Source organism: Lissotriton vulgaris, chromosome 5 (genome assembly GCF_964263255.1).
Source record: "Lissotriton vulgaris chromosome 5, aLisVul1.2, whole genome shotgun sequence".
NCBI lineage: Eukaryota > Metazoa > Chordata > Amphibia > Caudata > Salamandridae > Lissotriton > Lissotriton vulgaris.
In genome coordinates this window covers 1,544,623,083-1,544,645,515 of record NC_141693.1, presented here as the reverse complement: position 1 = coordinate 1,544,645,515, position 22,433 = coordinate 1,544,623,083, and the positions used below count along the sequence as shown (strand labels likewise).

The following is a 22,433-nucleotide window of genomic DNA, read 5'->3' as shown; positions in this document are numbered from 1 at the left end:
AAACAGTTTCTCTCCACTTCTGGAAATATCCAGAGCTATGTAAAGCATACAACTGAGCTTTATTCTCATGAAGAAAGAGGTTTAAATGCAAAAAAGAAAACAAAAGCTTATCAAACTGGTGACATTCTCATTATATAGATTCCAAAAGAGTGCTTTAATTGAAAGGAGCTGAAAACACACAATGGGATGTAAACCTAAATAACTATCAATATCATATTTCCCATCCTTGCATACCACCTACATTATAAAAATAAGCCCAGCAGGACATATGACCGCGTGGCCTAATGGATAAGGCGTCTGACTTCGGATCTGAAGATTGAGGGTTCGAGTCCCTTCGTGGTTGGTTTTTGCCAATGGTCACACAACTCAGATTTCCATTCAGAATGGAAGCAGGCTCTTCCAATACTCTTATAGCCATCATGTTCTCATTCCTAATTATTCATGAAGTGGAGTACATACTGCACAGTCATTTAGATTGCATCTTCAGCCTAAAATCTTGTTCATGTTAGTGGCATTAAGAAATGCTTCTATGTACACGCACGGAATATGTAATAGGGTTGCAGAATTTTGACTTGACAGAATGGGTTTTTAGCTTAAGGGTGTGTAGATGAAATGCAAGGTGTGTAAGTATGTGTTCATGGAGTGCTTCAAGTGTAAAATCTGTATGATTTGTGCAGTTAAAGTGCTAATTTTGCCTACGAGAAAGAGAAGTACTAGAGAAGAATTATAAAGGATTGGCACATTGGTTGCCTTTGCTGATGACACAGTTGGCTAATTTGTGAAGCATTGGTCTATTAAGTTGCAGAGTGTGGTTGAACTTGGTTAGGAGACTTGGTGCCTGTTTCTGTGTCCTGCTGAAGATAAGGACGGCTTGATACCACTGTCAAAGCCCAGTTTATTGAGAAAAGCATCCAGGAAAGAAGAAGTGTTGAGTCGAAAGTGGTTCTCCTCCAATTTCTCTCCACTTGCTCGAAATGCAGAGCCTCCATTATAGCACAGAACAGAGTGTTAAAGTCGGGCATGGAAGAGGATGAAAATTGGAAGTTTACTTATGGAGAGAACTGAGAAATGTCCTGTGTGCAGACACCAGTGTTTGACGATTGAATACATTTAAATAATGCCTCTAGACTGCAAGTGTTTATCTGTGCCTCAGTGGCCTAATGGATAAGGCACTGTCCTCCTAAGCCAGGGATTGTGGGTTCGAGTCCCATCTGAGGTGAAAACCAATATCCACTCTTACTTTTCCAGAAAAATTGATATATTTATTACATGCTTCCGCTCAGAAGCTTATGAGGTATTAGGAACTTTGAAATGGTACCATTTTACTTCTGTACTCTTCAGGGTCATGTTGGTGTTCTGAAACTACAAAGTAGATTTTTAAACACCTATCTTTGTCGGATACAACTTTGACCCATCAGAAGATATTCCTTTGGAAAAAATGATTTGAATTGGATTGGTGTAACTGTTGTTTCTAGAGGTGGTGACAGGCTTTCAGCTACTTGAATAGGGCAAGTCAGGATTCATGAAACGTATACAACCTTTGAGCGTGTGTAAATTGGCATATCCAGAAAGGAGCAGTTTGTACTACTGTCAAAACAGTTTCTCTCCACTTCTGGAAATATCCAGAGCTATGTAAAGCATACAACTGAGCTTTAATCTCATGAAGAAAGAGGTTTAAATGCAAAAAAGAAAACAAAAGTTTATCGTACTGGTGACATTCTCATTATATAGATTCCAAAAGAGTGCTTTAATTGAAAGTAGCTGAAAAAACACAATGGGATGTAAACCTAAATAACTATCAATATCATATTTCCCATCCTTGCATACCACCTACATTATAAAAATAAGCACAGCAGGACATATGACCGCGTGGCCTAATGGATAAGGTGTCTGACTTCGGATCAGAAGATTGAGGGTTCGAGTCCCTTCGTGGTCGGTTTTTGCCAATGGTCACACAACTCAGCTTTCCATTCAGAATGGAAGCAGGCTCTTCCAATACTCTTATAGCCATCATGTTCTCATTCCTAATTATTCATGAAGTGGAGTACATACTGCACAGTCATTTAGATTGCATCTTCAGCCTAAAATCTTGTCCATGTTAGTGGCATTAAGAAGTGCTTCTTTGTACACGCACTGAATATGTAATAGGGTTGCAGAATTTTGACTTGACAGAATGGGTTTTTAGCTTAAGGGTGTGTAGATGAAATGCAAGGTGTGTAAGTATGTGTTCATGGAGTGCTTCAAGTGTAAAAATCTGTATGATTTGTGCAGTTAAAGTGCTAATTTTGCCTACGAGAAAGAAAAGTACTACAGAAGAATTATAAAGGATTGGCACATTGGCTGCCTTTGCTGATGACACAGTTGGCTAATTTGTAAAGCATTGGTCTATTAAGTTGCAGAGTGTGGTTGAACTTGGTTAGGAGACTTGGTGCCTGTTTCTGTGTCCTGCTGAAGACAAGGACGGCTTGATACCACTGTCAAAGCCCAGTTTATTGAGAAAAGCATCCAGGAAAGAAGAAGTGTTGAGTCAAAAGTGGTTCTCCTCCAATTTCTCTCCACTTGCTCGAAATGCAGAGCCTCCATTATAGCACAGAACAGAGTGTTAAAGTAGGGGATAGAAGAGGATGAAAATGGGAAGTTTACTTATGGAGAGAACTGAGAAATGTCCTGTGTGCAGACACCAGTGTTTGACGATTGAATACATTTATATAATGCCTCTAGACTGCAAGTGTTCATCTGTGCCTCAGTGGCCTAATGAATAAGGCACTGGCCTCCTAAGCCAGGGATTGTGGGTTCGAGTCCCATCTGAGGTGAAAACCAATATCCACTATTACTTTTCTAGAAAAATTTATATATTTATTACATGCTTCCGCTCAGAAGCTTATGAGGTATTAGGAACTTTGAAATGGTACCATTTTACTTCTGTACTCTTCAGGGTCATGTTGGTGTTCTGAAATTACAAAGTAGATTTTTAAACACCTATCTTTGTCAGATGCAACTTTGACCCGGCAGAAGATATACCTTTGGAAAAAATGATTTGAATTGGATTGGTGTAACTATTGTTTCTAGAGGTGGTGACAGGCTTTCAGCTACTTGAATAGGGCAAGTCAGGATTCATGAAACGTATACAACATTTGAGCGTGTGTAAATTGGCATATCCAGAAAGGAGCAGTTTGTACTACTGTCAAAACAGTTTCTCTCCACTTCTGGAAATATCCAGAGCTATGTAAAGCATACAACTGAGCTTTATTCTCATGAAGAAAGAGGTTTAAATGCAAAAAAGAAAACAAAAGCTTATCAAACTGGTGACATTCTCATTATATAGATTCCAAAAGAGTGCTTTAATTGAAAGGAGCTGAAAACACACAATGGGATGTAAACCTAAATAACTATCAATATCATATTTCCCATCCTTGCATACCACCTACATTATAAAAATAAGCACAGCAGGACATATGACCGCGTGGCCTAATGGATAAGGCGTCTGACTTCGGATCAGAAGATTGAGGGTTCGAGTCCCTTCGTGGTCGGTTTTTGCCAATGATCACACAACTCAGATTTCCATTCAGAATGGAAGCAGGCTCTTCCAATACTCTTATAGCCATCATGTTCTCATTCCTAATTATTCATGAAGTGGAGTACATACTGCACAGTCATTTAGATTGCATCTTCAGCCTAAAATCTTGTTCATGTTACTGGCATTAAGAAGTGCTTCTATGTACACGCACTGAATATGTAATAGGGTTGCAGAATTTTGACTTGACAGAATGGGTTTTTAGCTTAAGGGTGTGTAGATGAAATGCAAGGTGTGTAAGTATGTGTTCATGGAGTGCTTCAAGTGTAAAATCTGTATGATTTGTGCAGTTAAAGTGCTAATTTTGCCTACGAGAAAGAGAAGTACTACAGAAGAATTATAAAGGATTGGCACATTGGCTGCCTTTGCTGATGACACAGTTGGCTAATTTGTGAAGCGTTGGTCTATTAAGTTGCAGAGTGTGGTTGAACTTGGTTAGGAGACTTGGTGCCTGTTTCTGTGTCCTGCTGAAGACAAGGACGGCTTGATACCACTGTCAAAGTCTAGTTTATTGAGAAAAGCATCCAGGAAAGAAGAAGTGTTGAGTCGAAAGTGGTTCTCCTCCAATTTCTCTCCACTTGCTCGAAATGCAGAGCCTCCATTATAGCACAGAACAGAGAGTTAAAGTCGGGGATGGAAGAGGATGAAAATGGGAAGTTTACTTATGGAGAGAACTGAGAAATGTCCTGTGTGCAGACACCAGTGTTTGACGTTTGACAATTGAATACATTTAAATAATGCCTCTAGACTGCAAGTGCCTAAGTGGCCTAATGGATAAGGCACTGGCCTCCTAAGTCAGGGATTATGGGTTCGCGTCCCATCTGAGGTGAAAACCAATATCCACTCTTACTTTTCCAGAAAAATTTATATATTTATTACATGCTTCCGCTCAGAAGCTTATGTGGTATTAGGAACTTTGAAATGGTACCATTTTACTTCTGTACTCTTCAGAGTCATGTTGGTGTTCTGAAACTACAAAGTAGATTTTTAAACACCTATCTTTGTCAGATGCAACTTTGACCCTGCAGAAGATATTCCTTTGGAAAAAATGATTTGAATTGGATTGGTGTAACTGTTGTTTCTAGAGGTGGTGACAGGCTTTCAGCTACATGAATAGGGCAAGTCAGGATTCATGAAACGTATACAACCTTTGAGCGTGTGTAAATTGGCATATCCAGAAAGGAGCAGTTTTTACTACTGTCAAAACAGTTTCTCTCCACCTCTAGAAATATCCAGAGCTATGTAAAGCATACAAATGAGCTTTATTCTCATGAAGAAAGAGGTTTAAATGCAAAAAAGAAAACAAAAGCTTATCGTACTGGAGACATTTTCATTATATAGATTCCAAAAGAGTGCTTTAATTGAAAGGAGCTGAAAACACACAATGGGATGTAAACCTAAATAACTATCAATATCATATTTCCCATCCTTGCATACCACCTACATTATAAAAATAAGCACAGCAGGACATATGACCGCGTGGCCTAATGGATAAGGCGTCTGACTTCGGATCAGAAGATTGAGGGTTCGAGTCCCTTCGTGGTCGGTTTTTGCCAATGGTCACACAACTCAGATTTCCATTCAGAATGGAAGCAGGCTCTTCCAATACTCTTATAGCCATCATGTTCTCATTCCTAATTAGTCATGAAGTGGAGTACATACTGCACAGTCATTTAGATTGCATCTTCAGCCTAAAATCTTGTTCATGTTAGTGGCATTAAGAAGTGCTTCTATGTACACGCACTGAATATGTAATAGGGTTGCAGAATTTTGACTTGACAGAATGGGTTTTTAGCTTGAGGGTGTGTAGATGAAATGCAAGGTGTGTAAGTATGTGTTCATGGAGTGCTTCAAGTGTAAAATCTGTATGATTTGTGCAGTTAAAGTGCTAATTTTGCCTACGAGAAAGAGAAGTACTACAGAAGAATTATAAAGGATTGGCACATTGGCTGCCTTTGCTGATGACACAGTTGGCTAATTTGTGAAGCGTTGGTCTATTAAGTTGCAGAGTGTGGTTGAACTTGGTTAGGAGACTTGGTGCCTGTTTCTGTGTCCTGCTGAAGACAAGGACGGCTTGATACCACTGTCAAAGCCCAGTTTATTGAGAAAAGCATTCAGGAAAGAAGAAGTGTTGAGTCGAGAGGGGTTCTCCTCCAATTTCTCTCCACTTGCTCGAAATGCAGAGTCCATTATAGCACAGAACAGAGTGTTAAAGTCGGGGATGGAAGAGGATGAAAATGGGAAGTTTACTTATGGAGAGAACTGAGAAATGTCCTTAGTGCAGACACCAGTGTTTGACGATTGAATACATTTAAATAATGCCTCTAGACTGCAAGTGTTTATCTGTTCCTCAGTGGCCTAATGGATAAGGCACTGGCCTCCTAAGCCAGGGATTGTGGGTTCGAGTCCCATCTGAGGTGAAAACCAATATCCACTCTTACTTTTCCAGAAAAATTGATATATTTATTACATGCTTCCGCTCAGAAGCTTATGTGGTTTTAGGAACTTTGAAATGGTACCATTTTACTTCTGTACTCTTCAGAGTCATGTTGGTGTTCTGAAACTACAAAGTAGATTTTTAAACACCTATCTTTGTCAGATGCAACTTTGACCCGGCAGAAGATATTCCATTGGAAAAAATGATTTGAATTGGATTGGTGTAACTGTTGTTTCTAGAGGTGGTGAGAGGCTTTCAGCTACTTGAATAGGGCAAGTCAGGATTCATGAAACGTATACAACCTTTGAGCGTGTGTAAATTGGCATATCCAGAAAGGAGCAGTTTTTACTACTGTCAAAACAGTTTCTCTCCACCTCTAGAAATATCCAGAGCTACGTAAAGCATACAACTGAGCTTTATTCTCATGAAGAAAGAGGTTTAAATGCAAAAAAGAAAACAAAAGCTTATCGTACTGGTGACATTTTCATTATATAGATTCCAAAAGAGTGCTTTAATTGAAAGGAGCTGAAAACACACAATGGGATGTAAACCTAAATAACTATAAATATCATATTTCCCACTCTTGCATACCACCTACATTATAAAAATAAGCACAGTAGGACATATGACCGCGTGGCCTAATGGATAAGGTGTCTGACTTCGGATCAGAAGATTGAGGGTTCGAGTCCCTTCGTGGTTGTTTTTTGCCAATGGTCACACAACTCAGATTTCCATTCAGAATGGAAGCAGGCTCTTCCAATACTCTTATAGCCATCATGTTCTCATTCCTAATTATTCATGAAGTGGAGTACATACTGCACAGTCATTTAGATTGCATCTTCAGCCTAAAATCTTGTTCATGTTAGTGGCATTAAGAAGTGCTTCTATGTACACGCACGGAATATGTAATAGGGTTGCAGAATTTTGACTTGACAGAATGGGTTTTTAGCTTAAGGGTGTGTAGATGAAATGCAAGGTGTGTAAGTATGTGTTCATGGAGTGCTTCAAGTGTAAAATCTGTATGATTTGTGCAGTTAAAGTGCTAATTTTGCCTACGAGAAAGAGAAGTACTAGAGAAGAATTATAAAGGATTGGCACATTGGCTGCCTTTGCTGATGACACAGTTGGCTAATTTGTGAAGCATTGGTCTATTAAGTTGCAGAGTGTGGTTGAACTTGGTTAGGAGACTTGGTGCCTGTTTCTGTGTCCTGCTGAAGATAAGGACGGCTTGATACCACTGTCAAAGCCCAGTTTATTGAGAAAAGCATCCAGGAAAGAAGAAGTGTTGAGTCGAAAGTGGTTCTCCTCCAATTTCTCTCCACTTGCTCGAAATGCAGAGCCTCCATTATAGCACAGAACAGAGTGTTAAAGTCGGGCATGGAAGAGGATGAAAATTGGAAGTTTACTTATGGAGAGAACTGAGAAATGTCCTGTGTGCAGACACCATTGTTTGACGATTGAATACATTTAAATAATGCCTCTAGACTGCAAGTGTTTATCTGTGCCTCAGTGGCCTAATGGATAAGGCACTGGCCTCCTAAGCCAGGGAATGTGGGTTCGAGTCCCATCTGAGGTGAAAACCAATATCCACTCTTACTTTTCCAGAAAAATTGATATATTTATTACATGCTTCCGCTCAGAAGCTTATGAGGTATTAGGAACTTTGAAATGGTACCATTTTACTTCTGTACTCTTCAGCGTCATGTTGGTGTTCTGAAACTACAAAGTAGATTTTTAAACACCTATCTTTGTCGGATACAACTTTGACCCATCAGAAGATATTCCTTTGGAAAAAATGATTTGAATTGGATTGGTGTAACTGTTGTTTCTAGAGGTGGTGACAGGCTTTCAGCTACTTGAATAGGGCAAGTCAGGATTCATGAAACGTATACAACCTTTGAGCGTGTGTAAATTGGCATATCCAGAAAGGAGCAGTTTTTACTACTGTCAAAACAGTTTCTCTCCACCTCTAGAAATATCCAGAGCTACGTAAAGCATACAACTGAGCTTTATTCTCATGAAGAAAGAGGTTTAAATGCAAAAAAGAAAACAAAAGCTTATCGTACTGGTGACATTCTCATTATATAGATTCCAAAAGAGTGCTTTAATTGAAAGGAGCTGAAAAAACACAATGGGATGTAAACCTAAATAACTATCAATATCATATTTCCCATCCTTGCATACCACCTATATTATAAAAATAAGCACAGCAGGACATATGACCGCGTGGCCAAATGGATAAGGTGTCTGACTTCGGATCAGAAGATTGAAGGTTCGAGTCTCTTCGTGGTCGGTTTTTGCCAATGGTCACACAACTCAGCTTTCCATTCAGAATGGAAGCAGGCTCTTCCAATACTCTTATAGCCATCATGTTCTCATTCCTAATTATTCATGAAGTGGAGTACATACTGCACAGTCATTTAGATTGCATCTTCAGCCTAAAATCTTGTCCATGTTAGTGGCATTAAGAAGTGCTTCTATGTACACGCACTGAATATGTAATAGGGTTGCAGAATTTTGACTTGACAGAATGGGTTTTTAGCTTAAGGGTGTGTAGATGAAATGCAAGGTGTGTAAGTATGTGTTCATGGAGTGCTTCAAGTGTAAAAATCTGTATGATTTGTGCAGTTAAAGTGCTAATTTTGCCTACGAGAAAGAAAAGTACTACAGAAGAATTATAAAGGTTTTGCACATTGGCTGCCTTTGCTGATGACACAGTTGGCTAATTTGTAAAGCATTGGTCTATTAAGTTGCAGAGTGTGGTTGAACTTGGTTAGCAGACTTGGTGCCTGTTTCTGTGTCCTGCTGAAGACAAGGACGGCTTGATACCACTGTCAAAGCCCAGTTTATTGAGAAAAGCATCCAGGAAAGAAGAAGTGTTGAGTCGAAAGTGGTTCTCCTCCAATTTCTCTCCACTTGCGCGAAATGCAGAGCCTCCATTATAGCACAGAACAGAGTGTTAAAGTCGGGGATGGAAGAGGATGAAAATGGGAAGTTTACTTATGGAGAGAACTGAGAAATGTCCTGTGTGCAGACACCAGTGTTTGACGATTGAATACATTTAAATAATGCCTCTAGACTGCAAGTGTTTATCTGTGCCTCAGTGGCCGAATGGATAAGGCACTGGCCTCCTAAGCCAGAGATTGTGGGTTCGAGTCCCATCTGAGGTGAAAACCAATATCCACTCTTACTTTTCCAGAAAAATTGATATATTTATTACATGCTTCCGCTCAGAAGCTTATGTGGTATTAGGAACTTTGAAATGGTACCATTTTACTTCTGTACTCTTCAGAGTCATGTTGGTGTTCTGAAACTACAAAGTAGATTTTTAAACACCTATCTTTGTCAGATGCAACTTTGACCCTGCAGAAGATATTCCTTTGGAAAAAATGATTTGAATTGGATTGGTGTAACTGTTGTTTCTAGAGGTGGTGACAGGCTTTCAGCTACATGAATAGGGCAAGTCAGGATTCATGAAACGTATACAACCTTTGAGCGTGTGTAAATTGGCATATCCAGAAAGGAGCAGTTTTTACTACTGTCAAAACAGTTTCTCTCCACCTCTAGAAATATCCAGAGCTACGTAAAGCATACAACTGAGCTTTATTCTCATGAAGAAAGAGGTTTAAATGCAAAAAAGAAAACAAAAGCTTATCGTACTGGTGACATTTTCATTATATAGATTCCAAAGGAGTGCTTTAATTGAAAGGAGCTGAAAACACACAATGGGATGTAAACCTAAATAACTATAAATATCATATTTCCCATTCTTGCATACCACCTACATTATAAAAATAAGCACAGCAGGACATATGACTGCGTGGCCTAATGGATAAGGTGTCTGACTTCGGATCAGAAGATTGAGGGTTCGAGTCCCTTCGTGGTTGTTTTTTGCCAATGGTCACACAACTCAGATTTCCATTCAGAATGGAAGCAGGCTCTTCCAATACTCTTATAGCCATCATGTTCTCATTCCTAATTATTCATGAAGTGAAGTACATACTGCACAGTCATTTAGATTGCATCTTCAGCCTAAAATCTTGTTCATGTTAGTGGCATTAAGAAGTGCTTCTATGTACACGCACGGAATATGTAATAGGGTTGCAGAATTTTGACTTGACAGAATGGGTTTTTAGCTTAAGGGTGTGTAGATGAAATGCAAGGTGTGTAAGTATGTGTTCATGGAGTGCTTCAAGTGTAAAATCTGTATGATTTGTGCAGTTAAAGTGCTAATTTTGCCTACGAGAAAGAGAAGTACTAGAGAAGAATTATAAAGGATTGGCACATTGGCTGCCTTTGCTGATGACACAGTTGGCTAATTTGTGAAGCATTGGTCTATTAAGTTGCAGAGTGTGGTTGAACTTGGTTAGGAGACTTGGTGCCTGTTTCTGTGTCCTGCTGAAGATAAGGACGGCTTGATACCACTGTCAAAGCCCAGTTTATTGAGAAAAGCATCCAGGAAAGAAGAAGTGTTGAGTCGAAAGTGGTTCTCCTCCAATTTCTCTCCACTTGCTCGAAATGCAGAGCCTCCATTATAGCACAGAACAGAGTGTTAAAGTCGGGCATGGAAGAGGATGAAAATGGGAAGTTTACTTATGGAGAGAACTGAGAAATGTCCTGTGTGCAGACACCAGTGTTTGACGATTGAATACATTTAAATAATGCCTCTAGACTGCAAGTGTTTAACTGTGCCTTAGTGGCCTAATGGATAAGGCACTGGCCTCCTAAGCCAGGGATTGTGGGTTTGAGTCCCATCTGAGGTGAAAACCAATATCCACTCTTACTTTTCCAGAAAAATTGATATATTTATTACATGCTTCCGCTCAGAAGCTTATGAGGTATTAGGAACTTTGAAATGGTACCATTTTACTTCTGTACTCTTCAGCGTCATGTTGGTGTTCTGAAACTACAAAGTAGATTTTTAAACACCTATCTTTGTCGGATACAACTTTGACCCATCAGAAGATATTCCTTTGGAAAAAATGATTTGAATTGGATTGGTGTAACTGTTGTTTCTAGAGGTGGTGACAGGCTTTCAGCTACTTGAATAGGGCAAGTCAGGATACATGAAACGTATACAACTTTTGAGCGTGTGTAAATTGGCATATCCAGAAAGGAGCAGTTTGTACTACTGTCAAAACCGTTTCTCTCCACTTCTGGAAATATCCAGAGCTATGTAAAGCATACAACTGAGCTTTAATCTCATGAAGAAAGAGGATTAAATGCAAAAAAGAAAACAAAAGTTTATCGTACTGGTGACATTCTCATTATATAGATTCCAAAAGAGTGCTTTAATTGAAAGGAGCTGAAAAAACACAATGGGATGTAAACCTAAATAACTATCAATATCATATTTCCCATCCTTGCATACCACCTACATTATAAAAATAAGCACAGCAGTACATATGACCGCGTGGCCTAATGGATAAGGTGTCTGACTTCAGATCAGAAGATTGAGGGTTCGAGTCCCTTCGTGGTCGGTTTTTGCCAATGGTCACACAACTCAGCTTTCCATTCAGAATGGAAGCAGGCTCTTCCAATACTCTTATAGCCATCATGTTCTCATTCCTAATTATTCATGAAGTGGAGTACATACTGCACAGTCATTTAGATTGCATCTTCAGCCTAAAATCTTGTCCATGTTAGTGGCATTAAGAAGTGCTTCTATGTACACGCACTGAATATGTAATAGGGTTGCAGAATTTTGACTTGACAGAATGGGGTTTTAGCTTAGGGGTGTGTAGATGAAATCCAAGGTGTGTAAGTATGTGTTCATGGAGTGCTTCAAGTGTAAAAATCTGTATGATTTGTGCAGTTAAAGTGCTAATTTTGCCTACGAGAAAGAAAAGTACTAAAGAAGAATTATAAAGGTTTTGCACATTGGCTGCCTTTGCTGATGACACAGTTGGCTAATTTGTAAAGCATTGGTCTATTAAGTTGCAGAGTGTGGTTGAACTTGGTTAGCAGACTTGGTGCCTGTTTCTGTGTCCTGCTGAAGACAAGGACGGCTTGATACCACTGTCAAAGCCCAGTTTATTGAGAAAAGCATCCAGGAAAGAAGAAGTGTTGAGTCGAAAGTGGTTCTCCTCCAATTTCTCTCCACTTGCGCGAAATGCAGAGCCTCCATTATAGCACAGAACAGAGTGTTAAAGTCGGGGATGGAAGAGGATGAAAATGGGAAGTTTACTTATGGAGAGAACTGAGAAATGTCCTGTGTGCAGACACCAGTGTTTGATGATTGAATACATTTAAATAATGCCTCTAGACTGCAAGTGCTCATCTGTGCCTCAGTGGCCTAATGGATAAGGCACTGGCCTCCTAAGCCAGGGATTGTGGGTTCGAGTCTCATCTGAGGTGAAAACCAATATCCAGTATTACTTTTCTTGAAAAATGTATATATTTATTACATGCTTCCGCTCAGAAGCTTATGAGGTATTAGGAACTTTAAAATGGTACCATTTTACTTCTGTACTCTTCAGAGTCATGTTGGTGTTCTGAAACTACAAAGTAGATTTTTAAACACCTATCTTTGTCAGATGCAACTTTGACCCGGCAGAAGATATTCAATTGGAAAAAATGATTTGAATTGTATTGGTGTAACTGTTGTTTCTAGAGGTGGTGAGAGGCTTTCAGCTACTTGAATAGGGCAAGTCAGGATTCATGAAACGTATACAACCTTTGAGCGTGTGTAAATTGGCATATCCAGAAAGGAGCAGTTTTTACTACTGTCAAAACAGTTTCTCTCCACCTCTAGAAATATCCAGAGCTACGTAAAGCATACAACTGAGCTTTATTCTCATGAAGAAAGAGGTTTAAATGCAAAAAAGAAAACAAAAGCTTATCGTACTGGTGACATTTTCATTATATAGATTCCAAAAGAGTGCTTTAATTGAATGGAGCTGAAAACACACAATGGGATGTAAACCTAAATAACTATAAATATCATATTTCCCATTCTTGCATACCACCTACATTATAAAAATAAGCACAGCAGGACATATGACCGCGTGGCCTAATGGATAAGGTGTCTGACTTCAGATCAGAAGATTGAGGGTTCGAGTCCCTTCGTGGTTGTTTTTTGCCAATGGTCACACAACTCAGATTTCCATTCAGAATGGAAGCAGGCTCTTCCAATACTCTTATAGCCATCATGTTCTCATTCCGAATTATTCATGAAGTGGAGTACATACTGCACAGTCATTTAGATTGCATCTTCAGCCTAAAATCTTGTTCATGTTAGTGGCATTAAGAAGTGCTTCTATGTACACGCACAGAATATGTAATAGGGTTGCAGAATTTTGACTTGACAGAATGGGTTTTTAGCTTAAGGGTGTGTAGATGAAATGCAAGGTGTGTAAGTATGTGTTCATGGAGTGCTTCAAGTGTAAAATCTGTATGATTTGTGCAGTTAAAGTGCTAATTTTGCCTACGAGAAAGAGAAGTACTAGAGAAGAATTATAAAGGATTGGCACATTGGCTGCCTTTGCTGATAACATAGTTGGCTAATTTGTGAAGCATTGGTCTATTAAGTTGCAGAGTGTGGTTGAACTTGGTTAGGAGAATTGGTGCCTGTTTCTGTGTCCTGCTGAAAATAAGGACGGCTTGATACCACTGTCAAAGCCCGGTTTATTAAGAAACGCATCCAGGAAAGAAGAAGTGTTGAGTCGAGAGTGGTTCTCCTCCAATTTCTCTCCACTTGCTCGAAATGCAGAGAGTCCATTATAGCACAGAACAGAGTGTTAAAGTCGGGGATGGAAGAGGATGAAAATGGGAAGTTTACTTATGGAGAGAACTGAGAAATGTCCTGTGTGCAGACACCAGTGTTTGACGGTTGAATACATTTAAATAATGCCTCTAGACTGCAAGTGTTCATCTGTGCCTCAGTGGCCTAATGGATAAGGCACTGGCCTCCTAATCCAGGGATTGTGGGTTCGAGTCCTATCTGAGGTGAAAACCAATATCCACTCTTACTTTTCCAGAAAAATTGATATATTTATTACATGCTTCCGCTCAGAAGCTTATGTGGTATTAGGAACTTTGAAATGGTACCATTTTACTTCTGTACTCTTCAGAGTCATGTTGGTGTTCTGAAACTACAAAGTAGATTTTTAAACACCTATCTTTGTCAGATGCAACTTTGACCCGGCAGAAGATATTCCTTTGGAAAAAAATATTTGAATTGGATTGGTGTAACTGTTGTTTCTAGCGGTGGTGACAGGCTTTCAGCTACTTGGATAGGGCAAGTCAGGATTCATGAAACGTATGCAACCTTTGAGCGTGTGTAAATTGGCATATCCAGAAAGGAGCCGTTTTTACTACTGTCAAAACAGTTTCTCTCCAACTCTAGAAATATCCAGAGCTATGTAAAGCATACAACTGAGCTTTATTCTCATGAAGAAAGAGGTTTAAATGAAAAAAAGAAAACAAAAGCTTATCGTACTGGTGACATTTTCATTATATAGATTCCAAAAGAGTGCTTTAATTGAAAGGAGCTGTAAACACACAATGGGATGTAAACCTAAATAACTATCAATATCATATTTCCCATCCTTGCATACCACGTACATTATAAAAATAAGCACAGCAGGACATATGACCGCTTGGCCTAATGGATAAGGCGTCTGACTTCGGATCAGAAGATTGAGGGTTCGAGTCCCTTCGTGGTCGGTTTTTGCCAATGGTCACACAACTCAGATTTCCATTCAGAATTGAAGCAGGCTCTTCCAATACTCTTATAGCCATCATGTTCTCATTCCTAATTATTCATGAAGTGGAGTACATACTGCACAGTCATTTAGATTGCATCTTCAGCCTAAAATCTTGTTCATGTTAGTGGCATTCAGAAGTGCTTCTATGTACATGCACGGATTATGTAATAGGGTTGCAGAATTTTGACTTGACAGAATGGGTTTTTAGCTTAAGGGTGTGTAGATGAAATGCAAGGTGTGTAAGTATGTGTTCATGGAGTGCTTCAAGTGTAAAATCTGTATGATTTGTGCAGTTAAAGTGCTAATTTTGCCTACGAGAAAGAGAAGTACTACAGAAGAATTATAAAGGATTGGCACATTGGCTGCCTTTGCTGATGACACAGTTGGCTAATTTGTGAAGCATTGGTCTATTAAGTTGCAGAGTGTGGTTGAACTTGGTTAGGAGACTTGGTGCCTGTTTCTGTGTCCTGCTGAAGACAAGGACGGCTTGATACCACTGTCAAAGCCCAGTTTATTGAGAAAAGCATCCAGGAAAGAAGAAGTGTTGAGTCGAAAGTGGTTCTCCTCCAATTTCTCTCCACTTGCGCGAAATGCAGAGCCTCCATTATAGCACAGAACAGAGTGTTAAAGTCGGGGATGGAAGAGGATGAAAATGGGAAGTTTACTTATGGAGAGAACTGAGAAATGTCCTGTGTGCAGACACCAGTGTTTGACGATTGAATACATTTAAATAATGCGTCTAGACTGCAAGTGTTTATCTATGCCTCAGTGGCCTAATGGATAAGGCACTGGCCTCCTAAGCCAGGGATTGTGGGTGCGATTCGCACCTGAGGTGAAAACCAATATCCACTCTTACTTTTCCAGAAAAATTGATATATTTATTACATGCTTCCGCTCAGAAGCTTATGTGGTATTAGGAACTTTGAAATGGTACCATTTTACTTCTGTACTCTTCAGAGTCATGTTGGTGTTCTGAAACTACAAAGTAGATTTTTAAACACCTATCTTTGTCAGATGCAACTTTGACCCGGCAGAAGATATTCCTTTGGAAAAAATGATTTGAATTGGATTGGTGTAACTGTTGTTTCTAGAGGTGGTGACAGGCTTTCAGCTACTTGAATAGGGCAAGTCAGGATTCATGAAACGTATACAACCTTTGAGCGTGTGTAAATTGGCATATCCAGAAAGGAGCAGTTTTTACTACTGTCAAAACAGTTTCTCTCCACCTCTAGAAATATCCAGAGCTATGTAAAGCATACAACTGAGCTTTATTCTCATGAAGAAAGATGTTTGAATGCAAAAAAGAAAACAAAAGCTTATCGTACTGGTGACATTTTCATTATATAGATTCCAAAAGAGTGCTTTAATTGAAAGGAGCTGAAAACACACAATGGGATGTAAACCTAAATAACTATAAATATCATATTTCCCATTCTTGCATACCACCTACATTATAAAAATAAGCACAGCAGGACATATGACCGCGTGGCCTAATGGATAAGGCGTCTGACTTCGGATCAGAAGATTGAGGGTTCGAGTCCCTTCGTGGTCATTTTTTTGCCAATGGTCACACAACTCAGCTTTCCATTCAGAATGGAAGCAGGCTCTTCCAATACTCATATAGCCATCATGTTCTCATTCCTAATTATTCGTGAAGTGGAGTACATACTGCACAGTCATTTAGATTGCATCTTCAACCTAAAATCTTGTTCAAGTTAGTGGCATTAAGAAGTGCTTCTATGTACACGCACTGAATATGTAATAGGGTTGCAGAATTTTGACTTGACAGAATGGGTTTTTAGCTTAAGGGTGTGTAGATGAAATGCAAGGTGTGTAAGTATGTGTTCATGGAGTTCTTCAAGTGTAAAATCTGTATGATTTGTGCAGTTAAAGTGCTAATTTTGCCTACGAGAAAGAAAAGTACTACAGAAGAATTATAAAGGATTGGCACATTGGCTGCCTTTGCTGATGACACATTTGGCTAATTTTTGAAGCATTGGTCTATTAAGTTGCAGAGTGTGGTTGAACTTGGTTAGGAGACTTGGTGCCTCTTTCTGTGTCCTGCTGAAGACAAGGACGGCTTGATACCACTGTCAAAGCCCAGTTTATTGAGAAAAGCATTCAGGAAAGAAGAAGTGTTGAGTCGAGAGGGGTTCTCCTCCAATTTCTCTCCACTTGCTCGAAATGCAGAGAGTCCATTATAGCACAGAACAGAGTGTTAAAGTCGGGGATGGAAGAGGATGAAAATGGGAAGTTTACTTATGGAGAGAACTGAGAAATGTCCTGTGTGCAGACACCAGTGTTTGACGATTGAATACATTTAAATAATGCCTCTAGACTGGAAGTGTTTATCTGTGCCTCAGTGGCCTAATGGATAAGGCACTGGCCTCCTAAGCCAGGGATTGTGGGTTCGAGTCCCATCTGAGGTGAAAACCAATATCCACTCTTACTTTTCCAGAAAAATTGATATATTTATTACATGCTTCCACTCAGAAGCTTATGTGGTATTAGGGACTTTGAAATGGTACCATTTTACTTCTGTACTCTTCAGAGTCATGTTGGTGTTCTGAAACTACAAAGTAGATTTTTAAACACCTATCTTTGTCAGATGCAACTTTGACCCGGCAGAAGATATTCCTTTGGAAAAAATGATTTTTATTGGATTGGTGTAACTGTTGTTTCTAGAGGTGGTGACAGGCTTTCAGCTACTTGAATAGGGCAAGTCAGGATTCATGAAACGTATACAACCTTTGAGCGTGTGTAAATTGGCATATCCAGAAAGGTGCAGTTTTTACTACTGTCAAAACAGTTTCTCTCCACCTCTAGAAATATCCAGAGCTATGTAAAGCATACAACTGAGCTTTATTCTCATGAAGAAAGAGGTTTAAATGCAAAAAAGAAAACAAAAGCTTATCGTACTGGTGACATTTTCATTATATAGATTCCAAAAGAGTGCTTTAATTGAAAGGAGCTGAAAACACACAATGGGATGTAAACCTAAATAACTATAAATATCATATTTCCCATTCATGCATACCACCTACATTATAAAAATAAGCACAGCAGGGCATATGACCGTGTGGCCTAATGGATAAGGCGTCTGACTTCGGATCAGAAGATTGAGGGTTCGAGTCCCTTCGTGGTTGGTTTTTGCCAATGGTCACACAACTCAGATTTCCATTCAGAATGGAAGCAGGCTCTTCCAATACTCTTATAGCCATCATGTTCTCATTCCTAATTATTCATGAAGTGGAGTACATACTGCACAGTCATTTAGATTGCATCTTCAGCCTAAAATCTTGTTCATGTTAGTGGCATTAAGAAGTGCTTCTATGTACACGCACGGAATATGTAATAGGGTTGCAGAATTTTGACTTGACAGAATGGGTTTTTAGCTTAAGGGTGTGTAGATGAAATGCAAGGTGTGTAAGTATGTGTTCATGGAGTGCTTCAAGTGTAAAATCTGTATGATTTGTGCAGTTAAAGTGCTAATTTTGCCTATGAGAAAGAGAAGTACTACAGAAGAATTATAAAGGATTGGCACATTGGCTGCCTTTGCTGATGACACAGTTGGCTAATTTGTGATGCATTGGTCTATTAAGTTGCAGAGTGTGGTTGAACTTGGTTAGGAGACTTGCTGCCTGTTTCTGTGTCCTGCTGAAGACAAGGACGGCTTGATACCACTGTCAAAGCCCAGTTTATTGAGAAAAGCATTCAGGAAAGAAGAAGTGTTGAGTCGAGAGGGGTTCTCCTCCAATTTCTCTCCACTTGCTCGAAATGCAGAGAGTCCATTATAGCACAGAACAGAGTGTTAAAGTCGGGGATGGAAGAGGATGAAAATGGGAAGTTTACTTATGGAGAGAACTGAGAAATGTCCTGTGTGCAGACACCAGTGTTTGACGATTGAATACATTTAAATAATGCCTCTAGACTGCAAGTGTTTATCTGTCCCTCAGTGGCCGAATGGATAAGGCACTGGCCTCCTAAGCCAGGGATTGTGAGTTCGAGTCCCATCTGAGGTGAAAACCAATATCCACTCTTACTTTTCCAGAAAAATTGATATATTTATTACATGCTTCCGCTCAGAAGCTTATGTGGTATTAGGAACTTTGAAATGGTACCATTTTACTTCTGTACTCTTCAGAGTCATGTTGGTGTTCTGAAACTACAAAGTAGATTTTTAAACACCTATCTTTGTCAGATGCAACTTTGACCCTGCAGAAGATATTCCTTTGGAAAAAATGATTTGAATTGGATTGGTGTAACTGTTGTTTCTAGAGGTGGTGACAGGCTTTCAGCTACATGAATAGGGCAAGTCAGGATTCATGAAACATATACAACCTTTGAGCGTGTGTAAATTGGCATATCCAGAAAGGAGCAGTTTTTACTACTGTCAAAACAGTTTCTCTCCACCTCTAGAAATATCCAGAGCTATGTAAAGCATACAACTGAGCTTTATTCTCATGAAGAAAGAGGTTTAAATGCAAAAAAGAAAACAAAAGCTTATCGTACTGGAGACATTTTCATTATATAGATTCCAAAAGAGTGCTTTAATTGAAAGGAGCTGAAAACACACAATGGGATGTAAACCTAAATAACTATCAATATCATATTTCCCATCCTTGCATACCACCTACATTATAAAAATAAGCACAGCAGGACATATGACCGCGTGGCCTAATGGATAAGGCGTCTGACTTTGGATCAGAAGATTGAGGGTTCGAGTCCCTTCGTGGTCGGTTTTTGCCAATGGTCACACAACTCAGATTTCCATTCAGAATGGAAGCAGGCTCTTCCAATACTCTTATAGCCATCATGTTCTCATTCCTAAGTATTCATGAAGTGGAGTACATACTGCACAGTCATTTAGATTGCATCTTCAGCCTAAAATCTTGTTCATGTTAGTGGCATTAAGAAGTGCTTCTATGTACACGCACTGAATATGTAAAAGGGTTGCAGAATTTTGACTTGACAGAATGGGTTTTTAGCTTAAGGGTGTGTAGATGAAATGCAAGGTGTGTAAGTATGTGTTCATGGAGTGCTTCAAGTGTAAAATCTGTATGATTTGTGCAGTTAAAGTGCTAATTTTGCCTACGAGAAAGAAAAGTACTACAGAAGAATTATAAAGGATTGGCACATTGGCTGCCTTTGCTGATGACACAGTTGGCTAATTTGTGAAGCATCGGTCTATTAAGTTGCAGAGTGTGGTTGAACTTGGTTAGGAGACTTGGTGCCTGTTTCTGTGTCCTGCTGAAGACAAGGACGGCTTGATACCACTGTCAAAGCCCAGTTTATTGAGAAAAGCATTCAGGAAAGAAGAAGTGTTGAGTCGAGAGGGGTTCTCCTCCAATTTCTCTCCACTTGCTCGAAATGCAGAGAGTCCATTATAGCACAGAACAGAGTGTTAAAGTCGGGGATGGAAGAGGATGAAAATGGGAAGTTTACTTATGGAGAGAACTGAGAAATGTCCTTTGTGCAGACACCAGTGTTTGACGATTGAATACATTTAAATAATGCCTCTAGACTGCAAGTGTTTATCTGTTCCTCAGTGGCCTAATGGATAAGGCACTGGCCTCCTAAGCCAGGGATTGTGGGTTCGAGTCCCATCTGAGGTGAAAACCAATATCCACTCTTACTTTTCCAGAAAAATTGATATATTTATTACATGCTTCCGCTCAGAAGCTTATGTGGTATTAGGAACTTTGAAATGGTACCATTTTACTTCTGTACTCTTCAGAGTCATGTTGGTGTTCTGAAACTACAAAGTAGATTTTTAAACACCTATCTTTGACGGATACAACTTTGACCCATCAGAAGATATTCCTTTGGGAAAAATGATTTGAATTGGATTGGTGTAACTGTTGTTTCTAGAGGTGGTGACAGGCTTTCAGCTACTTGAATAGGGCACTCAGGATTCATGAAACGTATACAACCTTTGAGCGTGTGTAAATTGGCATATCCAGAAAGGAGCAGTTTGTACTACTGTCAAAACAGTTTCTCTCCACTTCTGGAAATATCCAGAGCTATGTAAAGCATACAACTGAGCTTTAATCTCATGAAGAAAGAGGTTTAAATGCAAAAAAGAAAACAAAAGTTTATCGTACTGGTGACATTCTCATTATATAGATTCCAAAAGAGTGCTTTAATTGAAAGGAGCTGAAAAAACACAATGGGATGTAAACCTAAATAACTATCAATATCATATTTCCCATCCTTGCATACCACCTACATTATAAAAATAAGCACAGCAGGACTTTTGACCGCGTGGCCTAATGGACAAGGTGTCTGACTTCGGATCAGAAGATTGAGGGTTCGAGTCCCTTCGTGGTCGGTTTTTGCCAATGGTCACACAACTCAGCTTTCCATTCAGAATGGAAGCAGGCTCTTCCAATACTCTTATAGCCATCATGTTCTCATTCCTAATTATTCATGAAGTGGAGTACATACTGCACAGTCATTTAGATTGCATCTTCAGCCTAAAATCTTGTCCATGTTAGTGGCATTAAGAAGTGCTTCTATGTACACGCACTGAATATGTAATAGGGTTGCAGAATTTTGACTTGACAGAATGGGTTTTTAGCTTAAGGGTGTGTAGATGAAATGCAAGGTGTGTAAGTATGTGTTCATGGAGTGCTTCAAGTGTAAAAATCTGTATGATTTGTGCAGTTAAAGTGCTAATTTTGCCTACGAGAAAGAAAAGTACTACAGAAGAATTATAAAGGTTTTGCACATTGGCTGCCTTTGCTGATGACACAGTTGGCTAATTTGTAAAGCATTGGTCTATTAAGTTGCAGAGTGTGGTTGAACTTGGTTAGCAGACTTGGTGCCTGTTTCTGTGTCCTGCTGAAGACAAGGACGGCTTGATACCACTGTCAAAGCCCAGTTTATTGAGAAAAGCATCCAGGAAAGAAGAAGTGTTGAGTCGAAAGTGGTTCTCCTCCAATTTCTCTCCACTTGCGCGAAATGCAGAGCCTCCATTATAGCACAGAACAGAGTGTTAAAGTCGGGGATGGAAGAGGATGAAAATGGGAAGTTTACTTATGGAGAGAACTGAGAAATGTCCTGTGTGCAGACACCAGTGTTTGACGATTGAATACATTTAAATAATGCCTCTAGACTGCAAGTGTTCATCTGTGCCTCAGTGGCCTAATGGATAAGGCACTGGCCTCCTAAGCCAGGGATTGTGGGTTCGAGTCTCATCTGAGGTGAAAACCAATATCCAGTATTACTTTTCTTGAAAAATGTATATATTTATTACATGCTTCCGCTCAGAAGCTTATGAGGTATTAGGAACTTTGAAATGGTACCATTTTACTTCTGTACTCTTCAGAGTCATGTTGGTGTTCTGAAACTACAAAGTAGATTTTTAAACACCTATCTTTGTCAGATGCAACTTTGACCCGGCAGAAGATATTCCATTGGAAAAAATGATTTGAATTGGATTGGTGTAACTGTTGTTTCTAGAGGTGGTGAGAGGCTTTCAGCTACTTGAATAGGGCAATTCAGGATTCATGAAACGTATACAACCTTTGAGCGTGTGTAAATTGGCATATCCAGAAAGGAGCAGTTTTTACTACTGTCAAAACAGTTTCTCTCCACCTCTAGAAATATCCAGAGCTACGTAAAGCATACAACTGAGCTTTATTCTCATGAAGAAAGAGGTTTAAATGCAAAAAAGAAAACAAAAGCTTATCGTACTGGTGACATTTTCATT

The 22,433-nt window shown here is 39.4% G+C and overlaps 20 non-coding genes across 20 annotated transcripts; all 20 read left to right on the top strand.

Annotated features, from left to right (window-relative positions):
* Nucleotides 1-270: 270 nt before the first annotated feature.
* On the top strand, nt 271-343 carry TRNAR-UCG (transfer RNA arginine (anticodon UCG)). The gene has a single exon. It is a non-coding gene; the product is annotated as a tRNA-Arg (tRNA).
* A 1,520-nt stretch (nt 344-1,863) lies between these two features.
* Nucleotides 1,864-1,936, top strand: TRNAR-UCG (transfer RNA arginine (anticodon UCG)). Its single transcript has one exon. It is a non-coding gene; the product is annotated as a tRNA-Arg (tRNA).
* An 804-nt stretch (nt 1,937-2,740) lies between these two features.
* Nucleotides 2,741-2,813, top strand: TRNAR-CCU (transfer RNA arginine (anticodon CCU)). Its single transcript has one exon. It is a non-coding gene; the product is annotated as a tRNA-Arg (tRNA).
* A 644-nt stretch (nt 2,814-3,457) lies between these two features.
* TRNAR-UCG (transfer RNA arginine (anticodon UCG)) lies at nt 3,458-3,530 on the top strand. Its single transcript has one exon. It is a non-coding gene; the product is annotated as a tRNA-Arg (tRNA).
* A 1,517-nt stretch (nt 3,531-5,047) lies between these two features.
* Nucleotides 5,048-5,120, top strand: TRNAR-UCG (transfer RNA arginine (anticodon UCG)). The gene has a single exon. It is a non-coding gene; the product is annotated as a tRNA-Arg (tRNA).
* An 801-nt stretch (nt 5,121-5,921) lies between these two features.
* Nucleotides 5,922-5,996, top strand: TRNAR-CCU (transfer RNA arginine (anticodon CCU)). Its single transcript has one exon. It is a non-coding gene; the product is annotated as a tRNA-Arg (tRNA).
* A 642-nt stretch (nt 5,997-6,638) lies between these two features.
* Nucleotides 6,639-6,711, top strand: TRNAR-UCG (transfer RNA arginine (anticodon UCG)). Its single transcript has one exon. It is a non-coding gene; the product is annotated as a tRNA-Arg (tRNA).
* An 803-nt stretch (nt 6,712-7,514) lies between these two features.
* Nucleotides 7,515-7,587, top strand: TRNAR-CCU (transfer RNA arginine (anticodon CCU)). The gene has a single exon. It is a non-coding gene; the product is annotated as a tRNA-Arg (tRNA).
* A 1,521-nt stretch (nt 7,588-9,108) lies between these two features.
* On the top strand, nt 9,109-9,181 carry TRNAR-CCU (transfer RNA arginine (anticodon CCU)). The gene has a single exon. It is a non-coding gene; the product is annotated as a tRNA-Arg (tRNA).
* A 644-nt stretch (nt 9,182-9,825) lies between these two features.
* Nucleotides 9,826-9,898, top strand: TRNAR-UCG (transfer RNA arginine (anticodon UCG)). The gene has a single exon. It is a non-coding gene; the product is annotated as a tRNA-Arg (tRNA).
* Nucleotides 9,899-10,701: 803 nt separating this feature from the next.
* Nucleotides 10,702-10,774, top strand: TRNAR-CCU (transfer RNA arginine (anticodon CCU)). The gene has a single exon. It is a non-coding gene; the product is annotated as a tRNA-Arg (tRNA).
* A 1,521-nt stretch (nt 10,775-12,295) lies between these two features.
* Nucleotides 12,296-12,368, top strand: TRNAR-CCU (transfer RNA arginine (anticodon CCU)). Its single transcript has one exon. It is a non-coding gene; the product is annotated as a tRNA-Arg (tRNA).
* Nucleotides 12,369-14,605: 2,237 nt separating this feature from the next.
* On the top strand, nt 14,606-14,678 carry TRNAR-UCG (transfer RNA arginine (anticodon UCG)). The gene has a single exon. It is a non-coding gene; the product is annotated as a tRNA-Arg (tRNA).
* A 1,520-nt stretch (nt 14,679-16,198) lies between these two features.
* On the top strand, nt 16,199-16,271 carry TRNAR-UCG (transfer RNA arginine (anticodon UCG)). Its single transcript has one exon. It is a non-coding gene; the product is annotated as a tRNA-Arg (tRNA).
* An 804-nt stretch (nt 16,272-17,075) lies between these two features.
* Nucleotides 17,076-17,148, top strand: TRNAR-CCU (transfer RNA arginine (anticodon CCU)). The gene has a single exon. It is a non-coding gene; the product is annotated as a tRNA-Arg (tRNA).
* Nucleotides 17,149-17,792: 644 nt separating this feature from the next.
* TRNAR-UCG (transfer RNA arginine (anticodon UCG)) lies at nt 17,793-17,865 on the top strand. Its single transcript has one exon. It is a non-coding gene; the product is annotated as a tRNA-Arg (tRNA).
* A 1,520-nt stretch (nt 17,866-19,385) lies between these two features.
* TRNAQ-UUG (transfer RNA glutamine (anticodon UUG)) lies at nt 19,386-19,458 on the top strand. Its single transcript has one exon. It is a non-coding gene; the product is annotated as a tRNA-Gln (tRNA).
* An 803-nt stretch (nt 19,459-20,261) lies between these two features.
* Nucleotides 20,262-20,336, top strand: TRNAR-CCU (transfer RNA arginine (anticodon CCU)). Its single transcript has one exon. It is a non-coding gene; the product is annotated as a tRNA-Arg (tRNA).
* A 641-nt stretch (nt 20,337-20,977) lies between these two features.
* Nucleotides 20,978-21,050, top strand: TRNAR-UCG (transfer RNA arginine (anticodon UCG)). Its single transcript has one exon. It is a non-coding gene; the product is annotated as a tRNA-Arg (tRNA).
* An 804-nt stretch (nt 21,051-21,854) lies between these two features.
* Nucleotides 21,855-21,927, top strand: TRNAR-CCU (transfer RNA arginine (anticodon CCU)). Its single transcript has one exon. It is a non-coding gene; the product is annotated as a tRNA-Arg (tRNA).
* Nucleotides 21,928-22,433: the final 506 nt, after the last annotated feature.